We start from the raw sequence: 16,500 nt of genomic DNA on the forward strand, positions 1-16,500 counted from the left end.
AGATTTTATCAAGTTTTGATCCTAAATTCTTGGCCAATGAACAACACAAGGAAGTTTCAACTACACTTTAAGGGAAAGTATTGTTCTTGCAGTGAAGCTGGTGTTACACTGGTCTTACCTGTGTGGGATCTTCTTTCATGTATGGAGGCTCTCCTTCCAGCATCTCAATGGCCATGATCCCTAGCGACCAGATGTCGATTTTAGGGCCATAAGCTTTCCCCATAACCATTTCTGGTGCCATCCAGTAGGGTGTTCCACACATGCCAGTGCATGTATTCTGCTCAGAAGTGAGATGAGCACAAAACCCAAAGTCGGCTAAGAAACAAACAAAAACAAAACATCTAGAGTTAATAGCTTCCAGATATGGTTTTGTAAAAGAGTTCACCTCAGATGACATAATTGCATTTGGACTATTTGGGCTTATTTATTTTATTAAAAGAATTTAATAATAAGGTTATCCAGACTGGGATTAGAATACTTTGGTGATGTTATATACTGCCACTTTTTGCTTCTTCTTCCTACAACAGAGTGCAGATTATTAGGGGGGCATTTATTCTCAGTAATACATATTTTATCCTAAAAGTTTTAGTAAAATTGAAAGAGATCCAAAAAGGGGAGAAAATCACTGAAGGTGGACATCAAACCCAAATGAAATGAATCAGGCAAACATCAGGACACTGAAACTACTTTAAATGAAATAAAGAGAAGCTATACTAAGCATACAAGTTAGCAGGGACTTTAGAAAATGAACACATTTGAGTGTAATTATACTGACAAGGTACTTACTAGCCTTCATCTACTCCAACTATCTCCACTATAACTAAGAAACAGAAAACTTTAGTACTTGATGTTAATTTTGTGGAAAGGTCAAGATGAGAATTTATGATCTTTTCTTCCCTTCTATTGTTAAAGCCATTCAAGTACTTATGTAACTATGGGTATTAGGTCTGTAAGCTTTAGACTGTTTGATATTTGCATAAGAGTGAATATTAAGCTATGAACTGCTTGGTTTGTTTTACCTAATGAGGATATTTTGTAAACTGTTTATAGAAGAGATCCTTCCATATTAATACATTTATCTGCCTGTTTTAAAAACTATAATATATTATGGTGTATTAACATACCAGATTACTATTCCTTTACTGTTTGACATTAAAGATAGTTTTAGTTTTTCTTTACCATGTTGCATAGAATATCCTTTTACTAATTATGGTGCATATATTTAGTAATTCTATAGGAGTGAATACTGAAAAGAGCAACTGTTACGTAAAATAATATTTATTATGAAAAAGAATGTTTATAAAACTCAAGTACTATTCAAGTACCTTGTAAAAATATGTAATCCTCATGATAACACTTTGAGATAGGGTAAGTTTTAAAAAATTTGTTCTGGGTAATTTCCTTTTTTAAAAAATTTAATTTTTTTTTGTATTGGTGCTTAACCACTGAGCCACATCCCCAGGTTTTTTAAATGTTTTATTTTGAAACAAAGTCTCACTAAGTTGCTCGAAGTCCTTGCTAAACTGCTGAGGGTGGCTTTGAACTTGTGATCCTCCTGCTTCAGCCTCCCAAACCGCTGTAGTATAGGCGTGCTCCACTAAACCCAGCCCCAGCTATGCTTACTATTTAAATTATTCTAATTTACAAATAGGGGAACCAAGGCATATATGTTTTTAGTTAATTCACCTAAGATCATTCATCTAGTAAGTGGCAGAGTCACCACAAAACATGATCCAAAAAAATCTAATTCCATTTTCATATGTCTCCACCAACAATGTATGTGATTATCTCTTCCCAACTTGCCCACTAAGATAATTTAAAAGTAGAATCTTTTATTTTGATGACCTGATTGAGTAACTTTTACAGGATGTACTTTAAAAGCTCTGCTTGAGTCCTCCAGAGGACTCAAGAAACCCATGGACACAGGGGAAAGAAGTTCACTTTGTTTTGCATGACTCTGCTGTGTCTCCTTCTGAAGAACATTGGAAAAGTTGGATGTTTTCCTTGTCATCCCTGAGTCAGGGTCATACAGCCCTCTCCTGAAAAGGCTATCCTGAGTGAAACTCAGAGAATGCTGAAGAGAGTACCATGAGAAAAACTAACAGATGGCGGAAACAAATGCAAATTGATCTCTAAGGCAGCATCCACACTAGCACAGTCCCAGGTACTGCTTCTTAGCCCTTTACATGTTTAACCTCCAAAAAAATCCTGAGATTGGTTCTATTATCTTCCTCAGTGAATAAATGAGAAAAGACACACAAAGAAATTAACTTGCCCCAAATTACTGAGCAAATAGTAGCACCTCTGTTATTTAAACCCAGTTCAGTTCCCAGCTCATAGTCTTTACCACTAGATTCTAGCCCCTTCCACATTTTAGTTTTCAAAAATATTAACAGACAAGGGTTTTTTTTTATTTAAAAAGGAAGAAAGCATAATAAAAAATAAACAATGAATGCTTTTCCTTCGTTTGTTACTCACTAAGTTTGACGGATTCTTCCATCCCCAAAAGTACGTTGTCGCTTTTTATGTCGAGGTGAATCACATAATTAGCATGTAAAAACTCCAATGCCTATAAGCACTGAACACAAGAAAACACGTATCAATGAAACAGTCCTGGAAAGTTCCATTCACTAGCTCACACAGAGTCATTATAGCAGAAGTTGTGGCCTGAGAACTGTCTGTAGTCTTCAGCTAAAGACCCTGCAATACTTAACATTTATAAAGAAAAACATCCCTCATATGCAAAGTTCTGAAGACATAATACCTTAATTAGTAAGAAGATCCCCTCCCACACTCTGATCTCATCTAGAGGCATTATTAAATAATGTCTTACTAAGCTCTTTTTTTTCCCAATTTTTTTTTTTTTTTTTTTTTTTTTTTTTTAAGACAAGGCCTTTCTATGTTGCCCAGGCTGGCCTCAAACAATCCTCCTACCTCAGCTTCCTGTGCAGCTAAGACTGCAGACACCTGCCTTGTGCCCGACTCATCCACCACTGATTATTTTCCTTTTCTTTCTTCTTTTTTTTCTTTTTTTTTTTCTTTTTCAGTGCTGTGAATCAAACCTGGCGCACTGTGTATGCTAGGCAAACTGAGCTACATCCCCCGTCTCTACCATGGATTTTTAAAACTTAGTCTTCAATGGTCTCTTATAAAATGAAGAATGAGTCCATATTGCCTTCTAGGCCTTTTCAGGTTTAAATGCCTAATAGTACACAACACTTGGTAAACAAGCATAAATTCTTTAGAAATTATTTCCACAGTAGAGGATAAACTTGTGGTTATTTGCACTTGAAACCTGAGGTACTCAGAAGTCTCAACAATGTGAGCCACTGAGAGAAGCAGGCAAGATGGAGGGTGGTCTGGTTGCATTGAGGGGGGTCGTCAATATAATGTTCTGTCCTCTTCATTTCTTCTCTGGTAGATTTTAGGTCAAGCTATCTCCACAGCCTGACACCAACCATGAAAATATATGGCTAGGGGTAGAATTCAGTGTAGAGCTCAGCATGTTTGAGGTCCTAGGTCTGATCCCCAGAGCCGAAACAAAGAAACAAAATAACCAACCACAATTAAAAACAAATAAATAAAATAACGTTATTGTGTCCATCTACAATTAAAAATATTTTTTAAAAAGTAAAGACAAATTCCCCCCTTCCTTAAAAACAAGAATAAAATGAGATTTAAAAAATTTCTTTGCTCCATGATTTTTGAATACAAACTGATAAGATAAATTATACACTTGGGAAAAGTTAGTTGTATTTTTATTCTCATTCCCATCAGAGTAGAACAACAAAGTCTGTACATTATTTGTAACCAGTAAAAATACCATTCAAAATATTTTACTATTATACAAAGAAAAAACATATAAATGGTATTATCATGTTATATTTACCAGGCATTTAATCAAATTCTTGGAAAGATTTTTTAAAGCCACAGAAAAATACTTATACAAATAAGTAGAAATAAACTATAGTCTCAAGTTAAATTTGGGGCACATAAAAGAACACCTAAGTGAATACAGTTAGAACTTCTAAAATAGATTTTAATATCAACTATGAAAAATTGAGAAAAACAATTAAGTATAAATAGATAAATTCTTAAGATGTGATTAGATTTCTAGTGACCAAATAAACTTTTTTAAGGGATGTGATATTCAGAACTATGAAAGAGTTCTGATTTCCTTCCTTTAAGTACTTCAGTACTTAATACAACTCAGAATTAAATTTTCAAAGAATGTTACCTTAACGAAAATATTATACAAAGTTTATAATTCATGTATGTTTTACACTATAGTCCATCATAAACTTTTATAATTTTGTCATTTATGACAATGATCCTGTGACCTCAGGACAAAGTAGTATCAGTTTCAGTGACAATAAGCAAACAATTATCCCCAGTCTCCTCTACAGAACAAGTTATGGAGAAACAGATGGAACTTGTTTTTGGCTTAGACTTAGGCAATTTGGAAAATTTTACTAGCTTCAGCAAAAAGAAATTCATTAAAAAACATAAAGAAACCACCAGTTCCTTCACCTTCCGTGAGCTCAATAAAGCCAGAGGCAGACTTACTGATATTAAAGGTAAATGTGCCTTGTTTGTCTGTGACAGTTCTAGTTCCCAATTTATTTTGGGAGGGGGGGGGGTGCGGGTAGGGGGTTGCCAGAAAAGGGACACTGGAGGTTTAATTTGGAGAGACTTTACCACTGTGCTACATCTCCAGCCATTTTACACTTTCATTTAAGACAGGGTCTCACTAAGTTGCTTAGGGCCTCCCTAAATTGCTGAGGTTGACCTTGAACTTGCAAATCCTCCTGTCTCAGCCTCCTGAGTCACTGGGATTACAGGCTTCTACCACCACACCTGGCTGAGTGGTATATTTTTTAAAAGCACCCCACTTTGTTCTCAAAAGTGCACTGTCTGGATGATAAATTATCATGATGACTATAAGGAGATTGCAGGTGAATTTAGTTCTTCAAAGACCTTAACCAGGCATTCGTGTAACCCCAGCTATACCAGAGGTGGAAGTAGGAGGATCACAAGTTCAAGGCCAAGCTAGGCAACTTTTGAGATTGTTTCAAAATAAATAAATAAATAAATAAACAAATACATAAATAAAAAGGACTGGGGATGTAGCTCAGTGGTGGAGCATCCCTGGATTCAATCCCAATTCCACAAAAAAAAATAAAATAAAAATAAAAAAGGGCCTAAACCCCATTCCCAATGTATCCTACACATGAAGGACTGAAATGCTCATCTGAGATGAAACAGTATGGGATAACTTTCAGAGGATGTGTACAACCAAAATTCCCTGTGCAGAAAAACTTTCCTTTAATTCATCTCTTACTGACCACACATCACTCTGCTTTATCTCAAAGAAAGCAAACTCACCTCTCTGCACACAGCAGCAATCTGCGCCTCATCCATGCAGGTTTCGGTTACAACATCAGTGAGTGGTCCACCTCAAGGTACTCGGTCACTACAAACAAGTCATCTCCGACCAGGTAACTAAAAAGAGAACATACAAAACATACCTTTTATTTTTTTAAACATATGACACTCTTTGTTCAAGAGTTCAAATGTTAAGCGCCATAATAATAAAACTACAGAGCTGATAGTTTGAGAGCCAAGAAAAACACTGGAAAGTTACTATGTAACAGCACAAAAAAGTCCAAGGGCCATTATGATATTCATTATTATTTTTAAGTCATAGTTTGCCCATAATAGCAGTCTTGGTGTATATTTTGGAGTTTTCCAACCAAAATAACCCTATCACATAAGGATTCTTGGTTTTGTTTTGCAGATACAGAGACAGAGGCTTGGGGAGGTGAAGTAACTCATCTAAGATCACATAGAAAGTGACAGGATCAGCATCTGAAGTCAAATTCTAACAATTACAATGCCTATGGCTTATCTTAACTAACATTCCATGCTGACTTGAAATATTATTTTTAAAAAGCAGAGAAATGTGCCTAAAAATTTATTTCCATGAATGCAGACCCCCAGACCCCATGATTCGGGCTAAAGTCTCAAAATATATTATCATTTTTCCATCCTAAATAAATTTATATATGGAAGAAAATCACCTGTAACCCTCTAATACAACTGCTATTATCATTTTTTACCAGTTATCTTTCATTCATATATTTCATAAGTGTTTTTAAAAAATTTAATAGGGGGCTGGGGATATGGCTCAATCAGTAACGTGCTCTCCTGGCATGCTGTGTGCTGGGTTCAATCCTCAGCACCACATAAAAATAAAATAAAAATGTTGTGTCCACCAAAAACTAAAAAAAAAAAAAAAAAAAAAAAAAAAAAAAAATTTAAATTTATCTCTCTTTAAAAAAAATTAATAGTATACTTAGTTTTCCATTGTTTTTTCTTTTTTTAACATCAATTGCTAATCTGTATGAATTTTTTATTGTTTGGTGGCGGGGGGGGGTGCCAGGGAATGAACTCAGGGTACACAACAACTGAGCCACACCCCCAGCTCTATTTTGTATTTTATTTAGAGACAGGGTCTCACTGAGTTGCTTAGGCCCTTGCTAAATTTTGGCTTTGAACTCATGATCCTCCTACCTCAGCCTCCCCAGTCCCTGGGATTACAGGCATGGACCAACACACATGGCCTACATGAGCTTTTGACAAACATATACAATTTGTACACAAAGAACAGCATTTGAAATAAAAACTGATCTAAATGTTTAAGAATTGACTGCTAGTTAGCTCTGTGGATTAAGACATGAATCCCAGCTGACCATTTCTTAAATGTTTCTGCTTCTGATCATTTGCACGAATATACAAATCATCTGCAATGTGCTTCATTCAGCTGCCTTCTCTCACTTGCCAAGTAATATCCTTGTAACAGAAGGACCTTCTAACTTGGAGTAGGCTAGTTTCACCTCTCCTCTTTCTCTTTTAAGTTTACTCTTCACTATTGACACTTCAAAGTGGCTAGCCTCTGTTGAACCACCAGACTATATAAATTTCCATATTTTTATCCTAATGTTTAAAAGAACTTCAAACATATTTACCTGTCCAAGAAGTGAATTATATTGGGATTCTTTAGTTTTTTCATCACCAAAAGTTCATTAAGGATCAGTTCCTTCTGTGGGTGTTTCTTTAAATCAATTTGCTTAATCGCAACCTATAATGGAAACAGAATTGAAAAAAAAAATGGTTTTCCTAGTTCTCTTAGAAAGTAACAAACACCAACCAGTCACTAATTTATAGTAACACATGATATTACATAGTGAGATTACAACTGACAAATAATTAGTATTTTCACTTGCACACTGACTATGCTCAGTGTTTTATACTACCTGAACCCTAAATATGTTCAGAATTATTTTGAAGTTGATTAACCAACCTAAGATCAGTCCAGTGCCAGGAATTAACCCTCTTTTCACTCCAATCTGGGAAAACTTTTTAAAAAAATATTTGCTTATTTATGACATAATTCCTTCTTTGTTCACCCTCATGTGAGAATGGCTATAAAATTATATAGATTAATTCTTTTTTTTAAATTTTCCATAAGTTTAAGCATATTTTTCTAAGGTTTTATTATTAAATATGATGCTTCCTGGATCATTTTGTTTTTGTTAAATAGCTGTTATCAGATTAAGAAAATTAGTGGTTATTGTTTTGAAACATCAGTGACACTCAAATATCTTTATGCACACACAAAACACACACACAAACATACACCTACATGCATATGCATATACATATGCACACATGCACATATGATGCATAATGTTTATAGATTAATTCTTGCAACATATATCCAATTAAAAGGTATATTCCTATTGATTATGCTGAGCTTTATCTAGTTTTTCTCCTAAACAAAAAGCTAATAGAACATCTAGAAGTATGAAAAAGTTGCTACCTTTTGCCCCAGAGCCACATCAATAGCAATAAAAACCATACCAGAAAACCTAGGGGAAACAAGACACAGTCAGAATTCAGATTTCTAAATCACTACCATTAATAATAGCCAAGAACTTTACCCTTCTCACGGTTAATTTTTAGATTTAGCATCTTAAAAACAGGAAAAGGAAAGGGAAAAGAGGAGACAATCCTTGTAGCCAAAACTTTGATTTGAAATATTTCAGACCTACAAAAATATAGGGGAAAAGATAAAGAAAAGAGTGAATAACAGACACTTGTTCTGACAGCTCCCTGCTTAAGAAACAATCAAGTGCACCTGGAAGTTTCTGGTGTGCCCTTGCCTGCAGCGTTCTCCCTCCACCTCAGGGAACCTGCATTGGGTGTTCATGCTATATTTGATGTGCAACTTTCCAAGCGCTTTCCTATACTTTCAATTATGAAGTTAATGTTCAGGTATTTCTCTACAATTTGCTTTTAAAAATTCATCTGACTGGGCATGGTGGCACACACCTGTAAAGGGGCTGGGAAACTAGCTCAGTGGTGAAGCGCCTCTGGGTTCAATTCCCAGGATCACAAACTAACTAATAAATAATTCACCTGGATTTCTGATACCTATCTACATACATAGGCATGATTCTTATTCACTTGTTATTAATTATTCAACATATTATCATGCTTAAAATATTAAGGTGTTTTCAACTTTATTATTAAAATCAGTGCTGAACTGAATTTAGTCCTTAAAAAAGAAATTAAGGATGTTTCCAAAAATTCTCATTCCAAATCCTACCATTCTTTCTAAGTTCACAGAACATTTTCTAGAGATTAGTAACAATAAAAATTCAAGATGTTCATTTGCTCTCAAGCAATAAAGGAAAGAGCTTAGCATTGTTTAAAAACAAATTACTGAATCAGAGTGGCAGACTCAAAGATTAATACTCAATAATAGGATTCAAAAACATTTTGGGTAATTATTTATTTATTTAGTACTGGGGATTGAACCCCAGGGGTACCTTACCACTGAGCTAACTCCCCAGCCCTTTTTATCTTAGGTTTTAACTAAATTGCTGGGGCTGGCTGAAAACTTGCCATCCTCCTAACTCAGCCTCCTGAGTTGCTGGGATTATAGGTGTGCACCAGCAAGCCCAGATCAATGTGTGGGTTTTTGCTTTGCTTTTGTTTTTGCAATGCCAGGGACAGAAGCCAAGATCTCATGTGATTCAGACACATGCTCTACAGTGAACTTCATACCCAGCCCCAAGTCAAGAGTTTTGATGGCCTATAATCCTGCAATAAAGTTGGCTTTTAAATATGTCATGGGCAACTTTTCCATTTAATAACACCTTACCATCTATGAGAAATAACATTCAAGAAGAAACAATGATGTAAAGTCATTGCTAACATGTAAGGTTTTTGAACAATTGCATTGTGTATTTACACAAATCCCCTAAGGTACCACTCATAGAATACAGTAAGTGTTCAATGTCCTTGGTGGGGAGGGAAGAGAGCTCATGCTGAATACCCAGTAAGTAGTGAATATTATAACAATACAATCATAAACACTTACCCTTGTCCAATTTTTTCATATCTTGTATATTTTGTTTTAGGGTCACCAATGCTCACCATAGTTCCTTGTTAAACAAAAACAACATTGAATTCTTTCAGTCAAGAATTTTAAAAACAAATTAATTTTAGTATCATGATCCCTTTTAATAAACTCTACTGATTTTAAAACAGTCATTTTCAAACACATCAAGTTTCAACAATAAATGGTTCCAAACAAAACTCTGAAGAAACTTAAGAAAAGCAAAAGTGTGTTCAAAACAAGAAGACACATACTCTCCATTAGGTTGGGACTCCTAACTAACCACTTTCTCAAACATCATGACATTTCAGAACAATTGAATGTTCTAGTCTGCCTGAGAATTAAGGGGATTCTCAGGATGTACAGCTTTCCAAATGGCAATTCCAGCAGGGTATGGTGGCACATGCTTGAAATCCCAAATAACCAGGAGCTGAGGCAAAAGAATCACAAACTGGAGACCAGTCTTGGAAACTCAGTGAGACCCTGTCTCCAAACAAAAAAACTGAAAAGGATTGGGGTGAAGCTCAGTGGTAAAGCACCCCTGGGTTCAATCCCTAGGATCAAAAACAAACAAAAACTTAGCAATTCATGGGAAATTCTGCACTCTACTTTTCTTCCTCACTGCATGTATTATATACTAATGATAAATTATGAAACAACTATCAGTAATAATAAATAAGTGATAGTCAAATGAATAATCCTAACTGACTTTTCTGACTATTCCAGGATATCTTCTTTCAATATATTTAGGAAACCACCTCCTACTACAGACATTACTCTACTATGGAATAATCATATATCTGTTTTAGCAATGTTCAAAGTAATGACGACGAAATGGTAAAATTAGGAGGTTGGATATAAAATCCTAGTGTGAATTCTTATGACCAGTAAGTCAAAATATAAGAAAATCACATTAAAATTTCACTACCTCAAGATAAACGAAGACAGGGCCATGTAAGGAAACTCATAAATAATTTTATGTAGGTATTCAATCTCAAGTTAACTACTAAGATTCAAGCCAAGAAGCTAAGGGCATAAAGACAGGGGATGTGATAACTAAAGGTCACAAATGAATAGTCACAGTAAACTATTTTAGTTTATTTTTTAAAGCAGCAGCCCTATATACAAATATCCCTAGGATGTCACAGTTAAAGCAGTTTTATATTGGAAAATACTGAGGAATCCAGAACTAAAAAACATTGAATACGTAAGTGCTTATAACACCCATCTCTAAAGTATTTTTCCTTGAGCTTTTACATCACATTGTTCTTTATAACTATAGTCAGTGGGGCCTTGTAATCAGACATTATTGTTACCTCCTTCCTGGAACTGCTTACATTATTTATAATGTTTGATTCAGGTCACTGCGATATTAAGTGATTTTAAAGAGACCTGGAAAACATGTTTTTCCTTGGAATATATTTTATGACTAAATGTTTCTATTTTGAAAAGCTATAGGTCTGGACAAATATATACAAACCTCCTTAGATAAGGTTTCCAACTATGACCACGTTCATACCCTTTACATTTAGCTCATAGGAAATAGTATTGCTCCCGAAGGGACTGACTTCAAATGCAATAGCAAACAAAATAAATGATATTTTGCCTTCACTTTTTGAGGGTGGTACTGGGGGTTGAATCTAGGGCCACTTTACCCCTGAGCTATATGCCCAGCCCTTTATATCTTATTTTGAGACAGAGTCTCACTGTCACCTAGACTGACCTTGAATTTAAAATCTTCTGCCTCAGTCTCCTAAATTGCTGGGATTATATTCATATGCCACCATGCCCAGCTCACTACATTTGAATTGAAGCAATTACTCCTATAAGAAACAGTCTTTCTGCCTTAAGCTAAAATAAAAGGTATATATTTCAATTCAACTGGGCCTTTTTTTTTTTTTTTTTTTTTGCAGTGCTGTGGAAGGCCCCAGGGTCTTGCACACACCAGGCAAGTGCTCTGCTACTGAGCTCTATCCCCAGACATAGGTCAAATGTTTTAAGAAATGTTAATTCATAAATAATATGAAAAGTAGATAACATACTTATTTTCGACACAATCTCCTCATCGGTCAAATTTGTGTTCTTTCTCTTGGCATCACTGCCCACAGTCGCATCACCAAGAGGTGCAGGAAGAGCATCAGTTATAGACTGTGGAAATATGCAGAGATATTGTTCATGACTGAGATTTTAAAACAAATATTTTCAAATATTCTAACTGGTACACTACTCAGAATTCCTTAATTTTTAACCAAAACTAAGTTATTTCTCTTGTTCTAAAGAAAGCCATACTTTCAGACTTACAAAAATCATGTAGTGAAAAAAAATGTGAAACATTTTTCTTTGCCATAGCATGAACTTATTTAAAAGGAAATATGATATGTCAAGAGCTTTGTAATGTTGTGAACAACCAATAAAAAAAAAGAAAAAAAAAGTATAACTAGCAGCTGGATGCAACAGTGCATGCCTGTAACCCTGCAACTTGAGAGACTGAGACAGGAGGATTCCAAGTTCAAAGCCAGCCTTAACAACTTAGCGAGACCCTGTCTCAAAATAAAAAATAAAAAAGAGGGCTGGGAATGTGGCTCAGTAGTTAAGTGTCCTTGGGTTCAATCCACAATGCCAAAAAAAAAAAAGTATAACTAGCAAAATAGCAGGTCTATGAATAAAATCTCTGTGTGCCCAGATATAAAATAGTATAACAGGGGCTACGGGTGTAGCTCAGTGGTAGAGTGCTTGCTTAGCATGTGTGAGGTCCTGGGTTCACGCCTCAGCACCACAGAAAAAATAACTACATAAAATAAAGGTATTGTGTCCATCTACAACGAAATATATTTTTTAAAGTTAGAAAGATAAAATAGTAAAACAACATAGCAGCACACTTTAAAACTAAATTTTCCATAAAAAGATAAAATGTAAAAGACTAGAAATCTTGACGTTGAAATAACTAATTTCCACAAAACATTTTACACAAATATAATGCCTACCCTCCCTCTTTCACTTCAAGGAGCCAGTTGTAAGGAATATAGAAAACACAGCCATCTGTCATGAGATGGGAATCCAATGGCAATCCTCAGAGCCACCATATCACAGTCCAGCCCCCTTAGTACTTCTCTCCCTGGCTCCATCTGAGCTCTTTACTGTTGAAATTCTCCTCAGCTGGGGAGGAATTTCACTCTCAACTGTCTTTAGAATGCCATCAAGGCTTTGAGAGAAATGTCAAAATGAGAAATAAAGTACATAATCTGGGGAAGACGAAAGATCTAAGTTTTAGGTAGAAGAGTTACCCACTTTATGAAACAGAGAAAAAACAGAGCAATAGATGACCTCTCTGGAAAAGGGGGCAAAACATGGAAAGAAAAAACCCAGTGAGTTAAGTATTCTAACTTTTAAAGAAGCCATCGATTTTTATTTGTCAAAAAAATGGTTTTGATGAGTACTCTTTAGGTAAAAATTTTAATTTAATCTTAATTTTCTCATAGTAAAATATTTTAAACCTGAAGGCTTTTTGAAATTATCTCTGAAAGTCAAACACAAACAGGTGTTTTTCAAACACACATGCACAGATGTGCACACCAGGTCATTAGTCACTCACTGGTCTTGTATGGCCATGTCCTGGGGAAGTGAAAGGCCGCACCTCTCCATCACCATCATCTTCCTCCATTACTATTGCTGATGTTTCCGGCCCCTTGGTGTTCAGCTGTGTTCAGGAGCAAAGGAAGACAAGCCGGGAAAGTCAAAGATTAAAATGTGACCAGGTCTCTTTTTTTAAAAAAAACTTTAAGAATTTATTTTTTCAATAGCTAACTTTTAAATGATTAAACCTCACTGGTTCCAATATATTCAATTAAAAAGTAAAGGTGATTTTCTGAAGTATGGAAAAGTAAATAAACATATATGATAAATATTCTTGAGTACTATTTAGAAACATTAAATAGTTCTTTACCTCTTATTTTATTTTTTTAAACATTTTTTTAAAGTTTTGTTGATGAACCTTTATTTTATTTATTTTTATGTGGTGCTGAGAATCGAACCTAGTGCCTCATGTATGCCAGGCAAGCATGCTACAACTGAGTCACAACCCCAGCCCTACCTATTATTTTAGAAATTTTAAAAAAAGCAGATTTCTTTTGGTTACCTTAATTAGAACAAGAACTATAAGAAATAAATCATGAACTTACTGCTGGTGTTCCAGAAGGGAAGCAATCCTTCTCTGAAAGTGAAAAGGAAAGGACTTTTAATAATTCACCAGAGAAAACTTTTCTATGACAAAAAGAAAAATAATATAAAAGAGGAGCAAGTGAAATGTCTTAAAACTGATTTCATTTTAAGTAGAATTACTTCTCTAGAAATATGACAGTAATAGTAACATAAAAATAATAATTTATATAAGACTCAGCTACTAACTCTATAATCTTAATGAAACCTTAAAAATACATTTTGAAAAACCTGAATTGATCATTCAAATGATTGAATTTCATGGTATGTAAATTATACTTCAATCAAGTTATTAAAATGTAATGGAGTCCTGGCCTGGTAATTCCATGCCTATAATCCAAGTGGCTCAAAAGGCAGAGACAGGAGGATCTTGAGTTCAAAGCCAGCCTCAGAAATTTAGCTAGGTGCCTAGAAACTCAATGCGACCCTGCCTCTACATAAGATACAAAACAGAGTGGGGATGTGGTTCAGGGGTTGAATGCCCCTGGGTTCAAACCCTGGTACCCTGCCCCCACCAAAGTGTAATGAAAACCATACCCATTCAAGCTGTATTAAAATAAAACATTCCATGTTTAAGATATTTTCTCCAGAGAATTGCCTACCAAGGAGCAAAAGGATATAAAGCCACCAAACATGGCAACTGGGATAAGAATTATTTTTGACATGGCTTGTTTCTTTTTAAAATGCAACTTACTAGTTGACACAGAAGTTCTAGGTAAAAGTCTGACCTTTTCCTAAGGATACCAGGTAAGTTATTTATAGAAAAAGTCAAGATCAGTATTACTTGCAAAGAAGTCTACTTCTTTTTTGAACATAGCCTTTATCTCTGTGATGATGTAAATATTGAATACAATTAATCCAACCACATATGATTTTTGCATACTTAGATTATTTTTAAAAACTATATATATGACCTTAGAGATGGAGAAACATATTAAATAAAAATTATATATCTTGTGGTTGTAATGGGCAAAATCTACACGGAGAGAAATGGGAGAAATGATTTTGTATCTTTTAAAGTACAGTGCAAAGAAGAGAAAGCAGGAGAACCAGCGTGGGGAAGGGGAGTCTAACTAAATCTCCAAAGACATTCCAGGGATCGCTCAACCAACTGCACCACGTGGACTTCATTCGGATGCTGCTTTACACAAACTGTTTTTAAAAATCCAGTATATTCCAATTCTTACCCACTGATATTCTAATTCTGAGGTATAAATCCTTTTAGTTATAATGTTTATTTTTAAGTATTTGCATGTAATTTTTGAGTAGAAAATACTTTTTATTTCAAGGTCTGTGCATTTATAAAGCAAAAATTCCTTCTATGCCACTGACAATAAACATATCTCTAGCATAAACATGTCTGCAAATCCACACGTTTTCCTTCTAAACTGAAAATCATTTAAAGCCCTGAGGAGGAAAAAATCCCAAGTAAATGTAACAACATGGAACAAGTGTGAATCCCACTACCATGTTGATATAATGTATAAGAGATATGGAAAAAAATGTAACACATCCAATTCCATTTCTAACAAAATTATGAGATCAATGAAATCCTCAATCTCCAGATGATGTTCAAGAGCCATCCCGACAGTAGACCAAAAGCAGTATCTACGTAGGAGAAAGTAGGAACAATACAGTTTAGCCTTTTATTTTTCCAGAAATGATCTTTTTATCTATCAGTGCTTCACAAGTTTCCATGGGATTCAGTCTTTTACCACTGTCTGATGTCTCACCAGTAGGAGGAAATCTGAGATTTTTCTGTTTCAAGGTGCTGGCGTCATAATACTTGTTGACACCCCGCACAGCTAGAGGATGCTCCGTTGGCTTTCCTTTGAGGACCCTGAAGGTTTGTGGCAACTGAGCCCGCTGCTCTGGCATGCCCTAACAAAAAGAAATTCAGAAATGAGTTGTGGTTTGAATTGCTCTAATACTATCAATTTTCAGACATAAATATCAACATACGTAAAACAAACCCATACACATAATTTTAGATTTGACTAAATTCTAAATGGTCTAGTTTACTAAAACTCTACTTTTCCATATTTATTTTGCAAATCAACAGGAAAGATCCAAACAGAGGAATAGAATGGAGTGCTGGGTTTGTTTGGGGAGAGGGTCAGAAGTGTCAAACCTGTATTTCCTCTTGTTCATCACCCACCAGAGTAGCTCCTAATTGAAAAGGCTTAAGCCAAGAGCAAAACTCAGGGGACAGCAAACAGGAAGAAGGATGCTTGCTTATGTCTGGTTCTGCTCTAGGCTTTAGACAGAGAACACAGGGTGGCAGGCCCATTCCAACTTCAGCACTTCAGGGAATACAAATATAGGGTTTTGAAACCAAGAACCCACTTTATACAGTGTTTACTGTTTCAGATCTTTTTTGGTGGGGAGGAGGAGGAGTACCAGGGATTGAATTCAGGGGCACTCAACCACTCAGCCATACCCTCAGCCTTTTTATTTTTTGAGACAGGTTCTCACTAAATTGCTTAGTTCCTCACTTAGTTGCTGAGTCTGGCTTTGAACTTGCAAACCTCCTAAATCAGCCTCACAAGCTTCTGGGGTTACAGTCACGCTCCACTGAACCCAGCAATACATTACAGTTTTTTTTTTCTAATAAATCCATTTAAAATAATCTACTACTACATTAAATGGTCATGCCATATTTTTAACCAATTTACTACTAATGATATTTGATTTGATTTTTTTGCTACATTTTGCTATCTAAATAAAGGGACAAAACCCATAATCTACGCTGATCTATGGTTCCCCTAGGACACACATGCTAAAACTTACATTTCTGGGTCAAAAGGTATATATGTGAA

At 35.2% G+C, this 16,500-nt stretch overlaps 1 pseudogene across 1 annotated transcript in view; it reads right to left on the reverse strand.

The window, feature by feature from the left end:
- The window catches only part of LOC308653383 (serine/threonine-protein kinase PAK 2-like), a 33,800-nt pseudogene that overhangs the window by 6,629 nt on the left and 10,671 nt on the right, over window positions 1-16,500 (reverse strand). The window contains exons 6-15 of the transcript in view: window positions 15,415-15,562; window positions 13,645-13,676; window positions 13,059-13,163; window positions 11,509-11,614; window positions 9,449-9,512; window positions 7,883-7,931; window positions 7,029-7,141; window positions 5,386-5,502; window positions 2,479-2,578; window positions 119-315 (exon numbers count right to left, since the gene is read on the reverse strand). The product of the transcript in view is annotated as a serine/threonine-protein kinase PAK 2-like (transcript). The remainder of the gene's footprint in view (window positions 1-118; window positions 316-2,478; window positions 2,579-5,385; window positions 5,503-7,028; window positions 7,142-7,882; window positions 7,932-9,448; window positions 9,513-11,508; window positions 11,615-13,058; window positions 13,164-13,644; window positions 13,677-15,414; window positions 15,563-16,500) is intronic.

Source organism: Spermophilus citellus (assembly GCF_964194105.1).
Source record: "Spermophilus citellus genome assembly, chromosome: 7".
Taxonomy (NCBI): Eukaryota; Metazoa; Chordata; class Mammalia; order Rodentia; family Sciuridae; genus Spermophilus; species Spermophilus citellus.